This window comes from Terrapene carolina, unplaced genomic scaffold (genome assembly GCF_002925995.2).
Source record: "Terrapene carolina triunguis isolate 2854851 unplaced genomic scaffold, T_m_triunguis-2.0 Scaffold112, whole genome shotgun sequence".
Lineage (NCBI taxonomy): Eukaryota > Metazoa > Chordata > Testudines > Emydidae > Terrapene > Terrapene triunguis.
The window spans coordinates 9,667,867-9,682,959 of NW_020664463.1; positions in this window are offsets into that span (position 1 = coordinate 9,667,867).

Sequence of the window (15,093 nt, forward strand, 5' to 3'; positions counted from 1 at the left end):
CCCTACATTTGAACCCTAAAGTTCAAAGTGGGGATACAGCCTTGACAGCTACAGAGCTGGGAATTGAAAGGATGGTAACCAGTGATTTTAAGGTGACCTGCCCAGGCAAAAATTATTTGGATTATGTTCTTTTTGTTTCTTTGTGATGTATTTTTAAAAAGCCTAAACTTTTTTGGTTTTGTTTTAATAACTTTTCCTGTATGTTTTGAACTTCAGGTTCAATCTAGGTTGGGTGATTGTAAGGTTCATTGATGAAAAACGTAAAAGATAAGCTATTGAAGGGATTTCTGTTTAAAAACCTTTGGTTTCGGTGTAAAAAAAAAGGGCAAAGCCCAATTAAAAAATCTTTTGCAGGTCACTGTTGAGGGTGGACATTGCCAAAAGAGAGCACAGGGTGTTCCTCTCCATTAATTTCCTGGGACAACTCTGTCCCTAGTCCCACTTCCTGGCCAGGATGAAAATAATGTTGGGAAGGCATTCATGAGCTGTCTCACTTGGGTCTTTTGCTCTGGGTCAGAGGTGGATGCTTGGGGTCCCAGCTCTGGCCCAGGGGGATATGAAGTGATAAACAAGCCCACCTGCTCCTTCCAGGGTTTCCGATCTTCTTCTTCTTCTTGGGTTGTTTGATTTCAGATTTAACTGGTCCTACCTGACAGATTACTTTGTACGGTCCTTGGCATTTACAGTCCTTGGATTTGGCACTTGGGAGAAGCAGAAGTATCCAATCTCTAAGTTTAAATGTGCTTTCCTGTGGAGGGGACTGCAGGACCCCCAGCATCCTTTGTCCAGGCTTGGCTGGCCTTTGAGAGGGGACCAGGCTGAGGCACTCCAGTTTGCTGGGCCCCCCAGGAGGCTCTTGTTTCTGGAACTGGGGGTGATACCCTGTACTTCAAAGTAGCACCCTGTAACCTCATATTCATCATTTGTATATGGTTGTGACATTTCATACAAAGCATGCCATGTAAGATACCATATGAAAGGTCATGATCTGCTGAAACTCATTGTTCTGTCAAAATATGTATATCGTTACTGTGTATGAATTTTTGAGATTTTGCAATATGGTTATTGAAATATGTTGTGAGTTTGGGAGACGCCCACTGCTAGCTCTCCAGTGACAACAAAGTGACACCCAAACAGGCATTAAGCAACCATCACAAGCCATTGACCAGCAGGGGAATTGTAAATAAGAGATTTACAATTCTGGAAGAAACATTTGCATGAGCACCACACAATGGGGATTGCTCAACTCTGGGACTCAGCAAGGCCAATAGGACACGTCTGGGCCAGTAACTTCTCAGGGACATGAACTGAGAGTATAAAATAAGGGACAGTGGCATCATGAGACCCCATGAAAGCAACAAGATCACTGGGAAGACAAAGACTTTGAACTGAGGAGATTGGTCTCAGACTCAGAAGGAACTTCAGCCTGTGTATTAAGAACTATAACCTACCTGCAACATCCAGTGGGAGTGAAAAAACTGTTTGATTCAACTCTTGCTTAGTCTGAAAGCTTAGGGCTTAGAACATGTGTTTACGTAAGAAAATAAAATATAACTCTCTATGACCTTTCTGCCTATCACTTATAATCACTTAAAAACTTTCTATAGTTAATAAACTTGTTTTAATAGTTTATCCTTAACAGTGAGTTTGTCTAAAGTGTTTGGGGATCTGTTCTGATTACACAGGCTAGTGTATGTCCACTATCCTTTGAGAAAGTGGCAAACTAATTAATGAGCTTGCATTGTTCAAGAGAAGGTCTTGAGCAGTATAAGATGGTACATTCTGGGGTGCAAGGCTGGGGAGATTTGCTGGTGTCTCCCTTTGTATAGTTCATGAGTGGCTTGCAGAGCATTCATGCAACTTAGCTGGCTGTGTCTCTGCATTTTGATGGCTGAGTGATAACAGCACCTGGAGGGGTTGGCGGTTTGTCACTAGCAAAGCATTGTGAGAGACAGCCCAGGCTGGAGCGTTAAGGGGGCACAACGGTCCCACAGTTCCAGGTTGTACACTGGGGATCCCATCACACCGGGGCATCAGGTCACTGATTCCCCAGACAGCTTCTCATTGGGGCTGCTGTTGCATCCAGCCCTTAGTCTCAGCCTGTGCTGACTGCTGATCCAATCAGATAAGGTGCTTCCAGGATGGCTCACTGAACTGCTGTCGCCACTTGCTCAGACATCACCAGGAAAACCTCTGAGTCATCCTCAGGGTCCATTTTCATGAGGTTTCACTGGCATGACGGTGGCTGGCCAGGCCTACAGCCACTGGAGATGAAACTCCAGTAAGCCCCTGAGGCTACAGCAGGGCCATTACCTGTTGAACCTATCGTTGCTGCTGTGCCCCTAAGTCCCGGATCTGCTGTTGCTGCTGGGCAGCCAGTTGCCACAGGAGCTGCTGTTGCTATTGCTGAATCTTGGTCATCCACTTTAGAAGGCCTCCCAGATCCCTGCTGTCACCATCTGACCAACTCACGACCTTAGGCCGAGGGTGTTCAACCGTCTGAGTCAGTCTCCAGGGATGGGAAGCTCATGCCCGCATTCTCTACCACATTGTCACGGGGGTTCTTATGCCAGGTAGGGTTACCACCTTTGAAATGCAAAAAAGCCCACCACAAACCCAATCACAAGGCAACTCCACAACCCTCCCCCCCCTTCTAGAGCCACTCCAGAGAGAACACATACAGATAAGATTGATAACATCATTCTCTTATTTAAACTGCAGAAGTGGGAACACTGCAGCATCATTAGCTGGGCACAGAAACTTTACCATTAGCTATCCCAGTGTATTGTGAAAATAATGCAAATCTTTAGACCCACTTAAAAAATAAACAAGCAGATTAAATTATTTTTCTGGCAACTGGCAAATCCAAAAAAACTAAGGTGGTATCCCTAATGTCAGGGTGCCTCCTAGAGGCCAGGCCAGGCTCCAGCACTCAGCTAAGCCTCTGCTCTATAGTGTCTGGGTATTCCAACACTCCAGTCCAGTCCTACAAGTCTCAGCCCTCCAGCTGAACCTAGGGTTGCCAACTTTCTATTTGCAGAAAACCGAACATCATTATCCCACTCCCTGCCCCGCCCCTCCCTGAGGCCCCACTCATTCCGTCCTCCCCCATCACTCACTCTCCCACATCCTTGCTCACTCGCTCATTTTCACCGGGCTAGGGCTGGGGGTTGGGGTGCAGGAGGGGGTGAGGGCTCCGGGAGGATTTTATAGCCCTTCATAGTACTTTCCAAATGTCAGCTATCATGATAGTTGTGAGTGGAAAGGCAGGAAGGTGTTTTTTCCCTGTACACTGTGTCTTCATTAACTTTTTCTTTGTTGATTTATAATAACCATACAATACAACAAAAGCATGAGAATGACACTAAGGACCCAAGCTTGCTCTCAGTGAAGTCAATACTAAACTTTTAGGTTTGAAGTGATTGTTTCTGGATGTAAAATTCATACACCATGTGGAAAGCAGTGGGCAAAGAATTCAATTCTGGAATTCCCTACAGAGCTCTGTTTTCTGTGTGCTTTGTAAATCTGCACATCCACTATGACAAAAGCTCTAGAGGCTAAGAATGAGGAAAAGGCAGATCTAAGTCTTGTTTAGCGTCTCCCTGTCTCCTCAGCACGCATAACAGCAGACAAGTTACTCCAGCTACTAGCAGGTTTCAGCTAGACACGAAGTTATTATTGTCAGGTTTTGCCCCTCCCTCTATCACACTCCTCTCCCATAGTTACGTGTCTGCATCTCCATTGCCTTCTTGCCCTGTCTATCACATTGACTGACCGTTCTGGGTAAGTAGGCTGTGGGAAAGAGACACCTCTTCAGTCTGATCACTGAACTGCAGAGTTTTGAGCTTCAGCTGGGATCTTACTCTCCAGTGTGTTTGCCAAGAGAAATATATTCTCTCAGCATGGCTCGTAGGTAAGGGAGAATCACACTGGCCCATTATTCCTCTTTTTTAAATGCCAAATAGACAGAGAATTGTGCTTCTCTGGGGCACCTATATTTAAAGGGGCTTTAATTGGAGTGCAGCATTGCAATAACATTCTGCTTATTGTTTCTGTTCTATTGTAGTAACTTGCTTCAAGTTGAAAAGCTGCTGGGAGCTAAAAAGGCAACTGAATCATATGCTCCTTTATGTAAAATAATGTGATACTAAGATTAGATGTTTTAAGACAGCTGATGTTGCAGGGTACCTTGCAAAGGTAAAGTTATAATGATGCAAGCCCCTCCTTCTAGTCTTTCATCAAGCCCTCTTGTGTTTTTCTGGAATTATAGGGTCTTACTAGACTGTTTATTGCATTGATACAGTTGTTATTATCTTGAAACTTGAAGCTTGATCTCCACTCTACAGATACAGTCCTGTTTACTGGATGGGATTCTTCTCTCAAATGTATCATAAGGTTGTAAATCAGGCGTAACTCCACTGAAGCCCATGGAGTTGCACCTACACTGGAATAAATGAGAGGAGAATCAAGTCAATAGTTTATTTCTTTTACTAACCATTTCATACAATTTTAAGGGAAACTTTAAATGCATGTTAAATCTTTATGCAAAGGGTTTGCTTAGCAACCTGGGCAAATGTTTTACCTCTTTTAAAATCACAAATGATGCGAAGATTAGAGGACTTTTAAAAATTGCACTGCTGCTAAAAGTCTCTTGAAGATAAAATTACATTGCAGAAGACGTACATCCAAGCCTTCTGTTTGGGTGTTGCATTGCACATTTACAGTAGTTTTTGTTGCATTGATTTGGTTGAATTCATTAGAACTAGCTTTCAGGCTGGTTGTTTTGGTTGGTTACAGCAGTACTTATTTCTTGCACAGAAACTATTTGGACAAGGTGAAAAGGGAGAGTGTGTGGGGGAGAGAGAGAGAGAGAGAGATTTTACAACTAATTGCACAAAAAACAAATGGCATAGCATGCAAATGTCTTGTTTTAAATTAGCAGCAATGCTAAGGTTAGAGCTTTAGTTTAAGTGTACACCTGTTAGAATATAGTAAAGTTTCAGTCAAGAAGCTACATCCCAGCAGCCCTCTTGCTTCTTACACTCTCAATATAGCTTTTGTTGCACTGAAACTGAAACGTAGATTTGAGATGGCTGACACCAGCAACACTCATGCAAAATTCACTTTTAATCCTATGCAAAACACGGCCTGTCTTGTCATGCAGAAATTGTTTTAATCTTTTTTTATATGGAAACACAATGCTAGTAATTGAGGTGATATCATCAAGAGTATGGAAGGAGGAATAATAGGGAAGAAATCAAGAACATACGAGACTACACGCTGATTGCGGCCACAGACACTGTCATATTGAAAATTAGAGGGGGAAGTATTATAATTTCTTTCAAGGAAACTTTTATCCAAACATCGACTGCATCTTAAGATGTATTATGTCCTGGGGCTTCAGCGTCTCTGTTTGAGGTTGTCACGCCAGATGGTTAAGGTATTTTTGTGACATTTAGAAACACTTTGTTCAGAATGACACTGTAACTTGTTAAGTAAGAGCTCGGTCTTGGCAGGGTTTGGTTTTGTCTTTTGTTTTTTTCACCTTCATTTTAAACTTCAGCTACAATCTGTGTATGTGCTCGGTCCTGTTTGAAAACAAAAGGAACAACAAAAAGAAGCTGGGAAGTCCCTACGTTTACGGATGCCATTTTTATATTTTGGTCATGGACAGGGGAGAAAGGAGAGAAAAGAGAAAGTTATTGTGTACTGTGAAGTGACTGAAATTCTAGGCACCCATTTTCTGAATTGCTGGCAGGAGCATGCTTATTAAATTAATATGTGAGCATAACCACTGTCTGTGTGTGTTCGCTCACTCTTGGTCATCCTCTTTTGAATAAAGAAGCATGAAGTGTGTTGTGGGGATGGGGTGGGGGAGTAATTTGCAAAATTAAAAAAAAATTGCCCCAGAACAGGAAAGTGCAAATGGCACCTTCCTATCTAATGAACACTACAAATTTATAATGTGAGCAGACCAGTGACTAGCAGGTAGTGTTCCATTGTGAAAGAGAATTTTCACATAAATGCTGTCAAACTCTTACCTTACTAAATCCTTATTTACAACTCCAGCACACAGCAGATTCCCTGTCACCATAGCAATTGGCTCAAATGTGAAAATTCTGTGACGCCTAGCACAGAGGTAGTGTAGCTGATGGTAGTAGGGTTGCCAACTTTCTAATCACACAAAACTGAACACCCTTGCCCTGCCCCTTCCCTGATGCCCTGCCCCTTCTCTGAGGTCCCACCCCCCCACTCACTCCATTCCCCCATCCCTCTGTCGCTCACTCTCCCCAACCTTCACTCGCTCATTTTCACCGAGCTGGGGCAGGGGGTTGGGGTGCGTGAGGGGGAGAGGGCTGTGGCTGGGGGGTGGGATGGGGCTGGGGATGATGGGTTTGGGGTGCAGGAGGGGGCTCGGGGCTGGGGGTGTGGGAGGGGGGTGTGGGCTCTGGGGTGGGGCTGGGAATGAGGGGCTTGGGGTGCAGGAGGGAGTTCCAGGCTGGGCCGAGGGGTTCAGAGTGCAGGAGGGGGCTCAGGGCTGGGGCAGGGAGCTGGGGTGCGGTAGGATGTGCGGGGTGCTGGCTCTGGGCAGCGCTGACCTCAGGCAGCTCCCGGAAGTGGTGACATGTCCCTCGGCTCCTGGGCGCAGGGGCAGCCAGGAGGCTCTGCGGCGTCCGTGCTGCCTCCGCCCACAGGCACCGCCCCCGCAGCTCCCATTGTCCGCAGTTCCTGGCCAATGGGAGCTGCAGAGCCGGCAGTTGAGGCGGGGACATCGCACAGAGCCCCCCCCTGGCCGTCCCTCTGCCTAGGAGCTGAGGGACATGTCACCGTTTCTGGGACCCGCGCAGAGCCAGGTAGGGAGCCTGCCAGTCCCACGCCAACCGGACTTTTAACGGCCCAGTTAGCAGTGCTGACCGGAGCCACCAGGGTCCCTTTTTGACCAGGTGTTCCAGTTGAAAACTGGACACCTGGCAACCCTAGATGGTAGCAGCAGAAGCAGGGAGATAGACAGCATGAATGTACAGAATGAGTGGATAATGGTAAGAGAATGCATAAAGCAAAGAGAAATAATGACCCATCCAAATTCGGTTGACCCAATGTGGGGTGAAAATGGGGAAGGTGCTGTAAAGAAATATGACTGTATGGATATCTGCTCAGTGACGGGGGAAAAATTAAAAGTCTCTGGTAGGCTTCTGTGAACCTGGGATGGAAGGAAGGAAGAGAATCCTGTTCCCAGTGGAGATAGTAATCTGAATTTGAAATGCTCTAGATTTGCCCATAATTTGTGACTTCTTCATAGTAGGGACCACCCTTCTTAAGTGTTTAGAAACCACTGTACACATAGTAGGTTCTATCCCAAATAAATGATTAACAATAATAGCAATGTTATTGGTGGCCTCTGTGCTTTGCTTTGTAGTTAATTCTTTGTAAACTTTAACATTTGCATTGTGTGGGTTGAGCAGCCAGGACTGCCATTGTGATGCTGCCATCCAGATGGCTGGCCCCTTCAGAGCGGAGCATGTGCATGGATCCATGGATGTGTTCCATAAGGTCCCCACTATGGTCCTTACACACATGTAACTTCTGTTGTGCAAAAGGGCTACAAGCTCTGGAATCCAGTACTGACTCTGACAGCGAAGAGTTTCTAATTAATTGTATTGTTATGGGTTGGGTGCAATCATTGCCCTTCTTTTAAGAAAGTTGTAAGAAACAGTTAAGCTCCTTTATGGTACCAGATAGCTGAAATGGCAGCAGCCTCCACTCCAAACACAGGCACATGTCACCACCCAAATCAATGGCACATGCAAGACACATATGGATGGAGGGGTTTTGCTGGCTATTGTTTTGTGTCTGTGAAAGAGAGGCAGACAGGCCAGAAAAGCAGGAGAAACTACTAGGCTATATCTACACTGTCACTTTCCTTGCTAAAACTTTTGTTGCTGGGGGGGGGGGGGAACACTCCCCTGAATGACAAAAGTTTTAGCAAGGAAAAGCGCCGGTATTCACAGCGCTTCATCGGCAGGAGCCGCGCTCCCAGCGACAAAGCTACCGCCCCTCGTTGGAGGTGATTTTATTTTGTCACTGGGAGAGCTCTTTCCCGGCGATAAAAAGCAACCACACTGCGCAACTTACAACAATGCAGCTGCAGCGGCACAACCGTACCGTTGTAATGTGTGCAGTGTAGACATAGCCCTAAAACAGTAGGGACAGAAAAGCCAAAGACTGACCAAGTACTGGGAGCACAGCCCTGAGAAAAAGCTAGAGAGAGTTTTTTGCTCTGAGTGCTGGTTGAAAGGGGCTTGGAGCTGCAAACAAAGACACTGTCTCCTGCTGTTAGATTCCCACTGTGTTCAGGGACACAGGACTTTGTATATTCATTGTAAATAAATAGGATTGAATCTAAGAAATACCTGCCTCCATCATCAATATCTCCACCTAATGAAACAACCCTCAAAATCCCTGAATTTGGCTTATCACTCGGGTCAAATAAGGGGTAACTATTACATTTAATAAAGTTCTTTGAAGGGCAAAAAAGGGTCAATCTTGTGCCTTAGCTACATGAAGTTAACGTGTTAACTAACATAATTGTAAATTTTAGTGTAGACACGACTCAAACATTTGTTCTAGGACACAAACATGAGTTGCTAGTCATGTTTAACCCTAGCAAAAAATGTTTGTATCCTGTCTGTACTGGAATTTACAATCATGTTAGTTAGTTAGAGTTTATTAACACACTAAAACACAATGAAACATTCAAATGTAGACACGCCTTTTGGGATTGTATAGCTCCCATTGCAAGAGTACCTAAGAATTTACATGCTAAGTTTTCTCAATGGTCAATTGAACATAGTAATTCTTATGCCCCACAGGAGGGCTGTGAGGTTCAATTCACGGATGTTAATAAAGCACTCTAGGATCCTTAGATGGAAGCTATTACAGAATGTATATTTATAATTATGATAATTGTATATGAAGCATGACAAGTGCTTACTACCTAATCATCAACATGTGGTTTATTTTTAAGCCTGATCCAAACATCTGTTTTATATTGGTATTACTTGTTCCCAAACCAGCTCTAAGCAAGTGAGATGTGAAAGTCCATCAGTTCCCTTCTCTCCTACACTTGTACTGCAGAATGTCAAGGAAACTGACTTGGATTCTGCTCAATTATAACTTTAATCTCTGAGCCCTTGAATAAAGGAAACCAAGAGTTCAGTATATGAAGTTGTCCATTGCATTGCTATATTTACCACTCATTTTAACCTCTTCATCCCTTGTTTGTTGTTGTTGTTTTATTTTTTTAAGATCTGTGGGCTTGGGGAAAATCATTAGTAAGTCAGGATGATCTGTGGAAAGAGAAAAGGGAGGTTGTATGAGTGGGCAAGAACAGCAGCACTGGATTGGGACGTGAGATGAAAGGTAGTAGGGAGAGAGAAGGCAAGGTCAGAAGTGGGAGGAGCTTCAAAAGCAGCTCGGAAGGAACATAGGAAGTGGCCAGTTCTGTGACATTCAATGTTTGTAGTATGATGGGAGTATGGCAACCTGTTGCTTCCAATATGCTCCCTGACATGCAACTGAATTGGCATTTTGGTAAGAAAAGAGTTAATTTGACCTGCAGGTATGGTCTGATATAAAGGAATCTGCCAGGAACACAGCAAGTGTGCAAAGCGACTATTGTTATACCTCTGAAATTTATTATCAGGGGCCTTGTGCTGGGAGATATTTTTAACATGTTGTGAGAAAAGTAAAGGAGAACTGAGTTCAGTTTCTGGGGCCAAGTTCACCCAGATGTAAAAACCTAAGGGCTGGTCCACACTACCCGCCTAATTCGGCGGGTAGAGATCGATCTTCTGGGATCGATTTATCGCATCTCATCTGGACGCGATAGAGCGATCCCAGAAGCGCTCCCCCGTCGACTGCGGAACTCCTGCTCGCCGAGAGGAGGAAGCGCTGTCGACGGGGGAGCCTGCCTGCGCCGCGTGGACCCGAAGTAGGTACTTTTAGTTCGATATAGGAAACGTCGACTTCAGCTACGCTATTCTCGTAGCTGAAGTTGCGTTTCCTATATCGATCCCCCGCCCCAGTGTGGACCAGCCCTAAGTCAGCACCAATAATGGATTTAACCTTTGTTCCAGCTGCTTAATGCTAGTGGTGGATTTGACCCTTATTCCCCTTGATTTCAGTGCAAGTTTGATTGAGCCTTTACTTCCTAAGACCAGCAGGAGCAGGGAGTGCCTCGTATCAATCAATGACAAGCTTCTTCGACTAATGAAAGAGAATCGTTTAATGGGATTTGATGTGTATTCTGTTCAAAGCCTTCAGGGCTAAATGAACTGTGGCTGCCGAAGAGGCCAGGATTGTGTGTAATGCTAGATGGAATACAGGATAGAGGGGCGAATCCACAGAGCAGTTATTGCAAGGAGACCCTCATTTCCACATCCCCTTTATAACCAAAGCCGTTGTGTTAATGGCAGTTTAATATTTGTGCACAGATATTGTTACTGTCAGGGAAGCAGTGTGTGACAAGTTCCCGTTACCACAAGACATGGAGTTGATTTTTACTGTTATGTAGATTTGTAGCACATGGTACATACAAGAGTCTGTCATTTCCTCAAGTAGTTTTGTTTCCTCTCCTGCACTTACACAGCACATTTTCTGTGGATTTTGTTTTCCGCGTCTGATTTCTACACCATGTATTGTGGGGTAATATTTGGCCATTCAGTTTATTCAAGCAGTCTGTTCTAAAGCTAATTTAAGAGCTCCAAATAGAATTACAAATATATAAAAATAAATAGATGCATGTGCACAAAAGGACATATGCTGTTCCCCTTCATTTTCATCCATCTTTTGCTTATACTTAAATTCTAAAGGGCCAAACTCTGCCCTCAGATTCATGCAAGAGTCTCCCATTGAAGTCAATGGGACCCTGCACAAGTGCACCCAAGGGCAGAATTTGGCCCATAGTTGTCAGTTTACACTTTTGATTTGACACCATTCAGATTGGCATTTCAGTGATCAGTGATCAGTGTCTTGTTTATCTACACTTGGTTCTTGTGACAATATAAATTTGCATAAGTCCTCATTGTATCGTTCTGAACTAATGTGCTGGACTTGCCAATTCAAATAGTTAAACCAAATAAAATTTTACTTTGTAAAGTCAGAGGGATTATAAATGAGCCTGTTTGAACAGTCCCAGCAGACTAAGAAATAGAAACTAGATAGGTCCTACTGGCTGTATTTTCAGATTGTCCTGACCTTATTAGCTTTCTTCACTATTGAAGAAAATATCACAATCACTTGGTTACTAAGGGTGTATCTTCACTGTAGAGTTAACTTGGGTGATTAGCACTTCGGTCTGGGCACCCGGATGGGCCTAGCCTGGGTGTGAGCAGCCACACTGCACAGCCATAGCCGAGTTACTGTGTCCTCACTGGCACTACGCTCACCCGTGTGAGTCTCTAGGACTTCTGGGGGGCACATACATGCCATGGTTCTTTGTGCTGCAGTAACCCGAGTTGCTCTCTGATTCTTGCCTAGTGAATTGTGGGAGAACTTGTCCTTCCGCACACATGGGGGGAATTGGAGGACGATCAGCGCTTGCATGGTTTTGCTTGCGTCCTCAGTACAAAATGATCAGGTACCCAGGCCAAGTGAAAGCCTCACTGGGGCTTTAGCCTGGGGCCTGAGATCAGTCAGCTAGTCCGGGTTAAAAGCACCACCACACTTGGGTCATAGGGTCTTGTGTATGGACTGGAGGGAGGGCAGGGGTAACACTTAAGGAAGAGCCCCAGTGAACTCTGAAGTGAAGATATACCCAAAAACTAAGGCTAGTTCCATAAACTTAGCACCGCTTGAAGAAATAGGGTCAAAACTTAACTGTAAATGTAAAACAAAGAGAAAAATACTGTAACCAGCCCCACTACAGGGTACTGTAGTGAGTGCTGTGGTACAACAGTCCCCTTTGATCCCCCGTAGCATGTCCTGTGTACCATGCGCTCCAAGCACTAGGCTCTGCAAGGTCCAGCCCTTGTTGGGTTCCCATAAATACTCACACATTTCGAGTAAAAGGATTGCTTTACTAGGGACACCAGAAATAAAATGTGCAAATTCCATAGGCACAATTGCTTTAAGTTAGAATAACAATGAAGATCGAAACAACAGTTCCCAGTCCAGCCTCTAGGGGCAGCCGAACACGGGTATACAGGTAAATGTCTCATATTATCCCCTCCACACTATCATAGATTTTCACTGAGTTTAAGGCCAGAAGGGACTATTGGATCATCTAGTCTGCCCTCCTGTAGATCACAGGTCATTACATTTCTCCCAGCCTCCAGGAAATTGTGAAGTGGCTAATGTAGCCTGCTACTCATTTCAAAAGATTACAAAAGACTGGGCTTGCTCTGTAGCCCAAAGTCCAACAAAACGCCTCCTAATGTCAACAGGTGTTTTGCCTGACTTAATAGCTACAGGATTAGGCTCTTCTTTCATCCCCACCTTCCCACCAAAATTCACCAGACACTTTAAAGTAATTAGAGAGACCAGGTGGGTGAGGTAATATCTTTTATGGGACCAACTTCTGTTAGTGAGCGAGACAAGCTTTCGACTTACACAGCTCAAAAGCTTGTCTCTCTCTCACCAGCAGAAGTTGGTCTCATAAAAGATATTACCTCACCCACCTGGTCTCTCTAATATCCTGGGACCGACACAGCTACAACAAAACTGCATACTTTAAAATAATGTAAAAGATCATACATATTGTTTGGAGGAATATTTTCTTTTGCTCAGCAGCTCCCTCCAAAGTTCTATTTTCACTAAGCTCACTTGAGGCTTCTCTACAGGTGTATGTCTTTTGAATGCATACGGTATCTGAAGGCCAGCAGCTTAATAAACAAGAAATTGTGATCAGACCCAATAGGGTCTAAAACATGTGCACAAAAAGCAAAAGGTCTGAAAAAAATGGAAATAGTGTGCTTGTCATCTATGTTAGCAGTCAGCACTACAAGGCTACTCTTGTAGGTTTAATGTGTCGTGTATAGTATGGTTCGTTCACTGGACACAAAAGATGATCTTTCAGAAGAAATCCATACAGCAAAGATCCATCCAGTTGTTAAAGTTTTTTACGTAACTTTTTCTTCCCCAGCCCTTTTCCTTTTAAAATCTGAACATTTATTTAAGTGTGGAGGAGATAGAGAATTATTTGTGTGTGGGTGGGAATGGTGAAAGCAGGGTTTTGTTTGCATTGGGCAGTCAGGGATTCTGAACAGAAATGACAGGTGTAGGTTCAGAGCAGTGTGATTCCATTGGGAGGGAGCAGAATGAGGGGTCACGGAGGGAAAAGTCTTAAGATTTACAGTAGTTCGGTTTTTCTTTTGTTTCACTGTCACCAGTTTGAGCTATGTGTTTCAGGAACCAGGATATGTGACTTAGTCACTCCCTTTGGGGACATGTAAGGATTCTTACTACTCTCCAATGTGCCTACCTGGCATTTCAGTGATCAATGTCTTGTTTATCTAGACTTGGTTCTTGTGTCAATATAAATTTGCATAAGTCCTCATTGTATCATTCTGAACTAATGTGCTGGACTTGCCAATTCAAATAGCTAAACCAAATAAAATTTTGCTTTGTAAAGTCAGAGGGATTATAAATGAGCCTATTTGAACAGTCCCAGCAGACTAAGAAATAGAAACTAGATAGGTCCTACTGGCTGTATTTTCAGATTGTCCTGACCTTGTTAGCTTTCTTCACTATTGAAGGAAATGTCACAATCACTTGGTTACTAAGGGTGTATCTTCACTGTAGAGTTAACTTGGGTGATTAGCACTTCGGTCTGGGCACCCGGATGGGCCTAGCCTGGGTGTGAGCAGCCACACTGCACAGCCATAGCCTAGTTACTGTGTCCTCACTGGCGCTACGCTCACCCGTGTGAGTCTCTAGGACTTCTGGGGGGCACATACATGCCATGGTTCTTTGTGCTGCAGTAACCTGAGTTGCTCTCTGATTCTTGCCTAGTGAATTGTGGGAGAACTTTTCCTTCCACACCCATGAGGGGAATTGGAGGACCATCAGCGCTTGGGTGATGTTGCTTGCGTCCTCAGTACAAAATGATCAGGTACCCAGGCCAAGTGAAAGCCTCACTGGGGCTTTAGCCTGGGGCCTGAGATCAGTCAGCTAGTCCGGGTTAAAAGCACCACCACACTTGGGTCATAGGGTCTTGTGTATGGACTGGAGGGAGGGCAGGGGTAACACTTAAGGAAGAGCCCCAGTGAACTCTGAAGTGAAGATATACCCAAAAACTAAGGCTAGTTCCATAAACTTAGCACTGCTTGAAGAAATAGGGTCAAAACTCAACTGTAAATGTAAAACAAAGAGAAAAATACTGTAACCAGCCCCACTACAGGGTACTGTAGTGAGTGCTGTGGTACAACAGTCCCCTTTGATCCCTCGTAGCATGTCCTGTGTACCATGCGCTCCAAGCACTAGGCTCTGCAAGGTCCAGCCCTTGTTGGGTTCCCATAAATACTCACACATTTCGAGTAAAAGGATTGCTTTACTATACAACCAGTTATGCTCCATGGTAGAGGGGTGGGGGATTCTATCCTGATCCCTGCAGGCAACTGGCTGAAGCCCTGAAGCGTGAGATTTTATTATAGTCATTGTTTTAATGCAGAGCCGCCAGTGTAATGAGCACATTGTGGGCAACGCAGGCAATCCTGTTCTTCCCGTGGACCACAAAGGAACGGGATGAATAGTCTAGTGCCCTGTATCCTCCTGGTGTGGCTACTGCTCTCCTCTGCCAACAATAGAGCGTGTCTGGCCCGCTCTCAGCATACTCATCTCTCAGGCTGACTGCTAGCTGGCCTTCCCTCTGCGACCAACCCCCAGGCTGCTGTCCCTGGCCTCAGGCAACTTCTGTCCCTTGATAACAGTTTTCAAGTACATAAAAGTTGTTACAATGAGGAGGGAGAAAAAATGTTCTTCTTAGGCTCTGAGGATAGGACAAGAAGCAATGGGCTTAAATTGCAGCAAGGACAGTTTAGGTTGGACATCAGAAAAAACTTTCTAATGGTCAGGGTGGTTAAGCACTGGAATAAA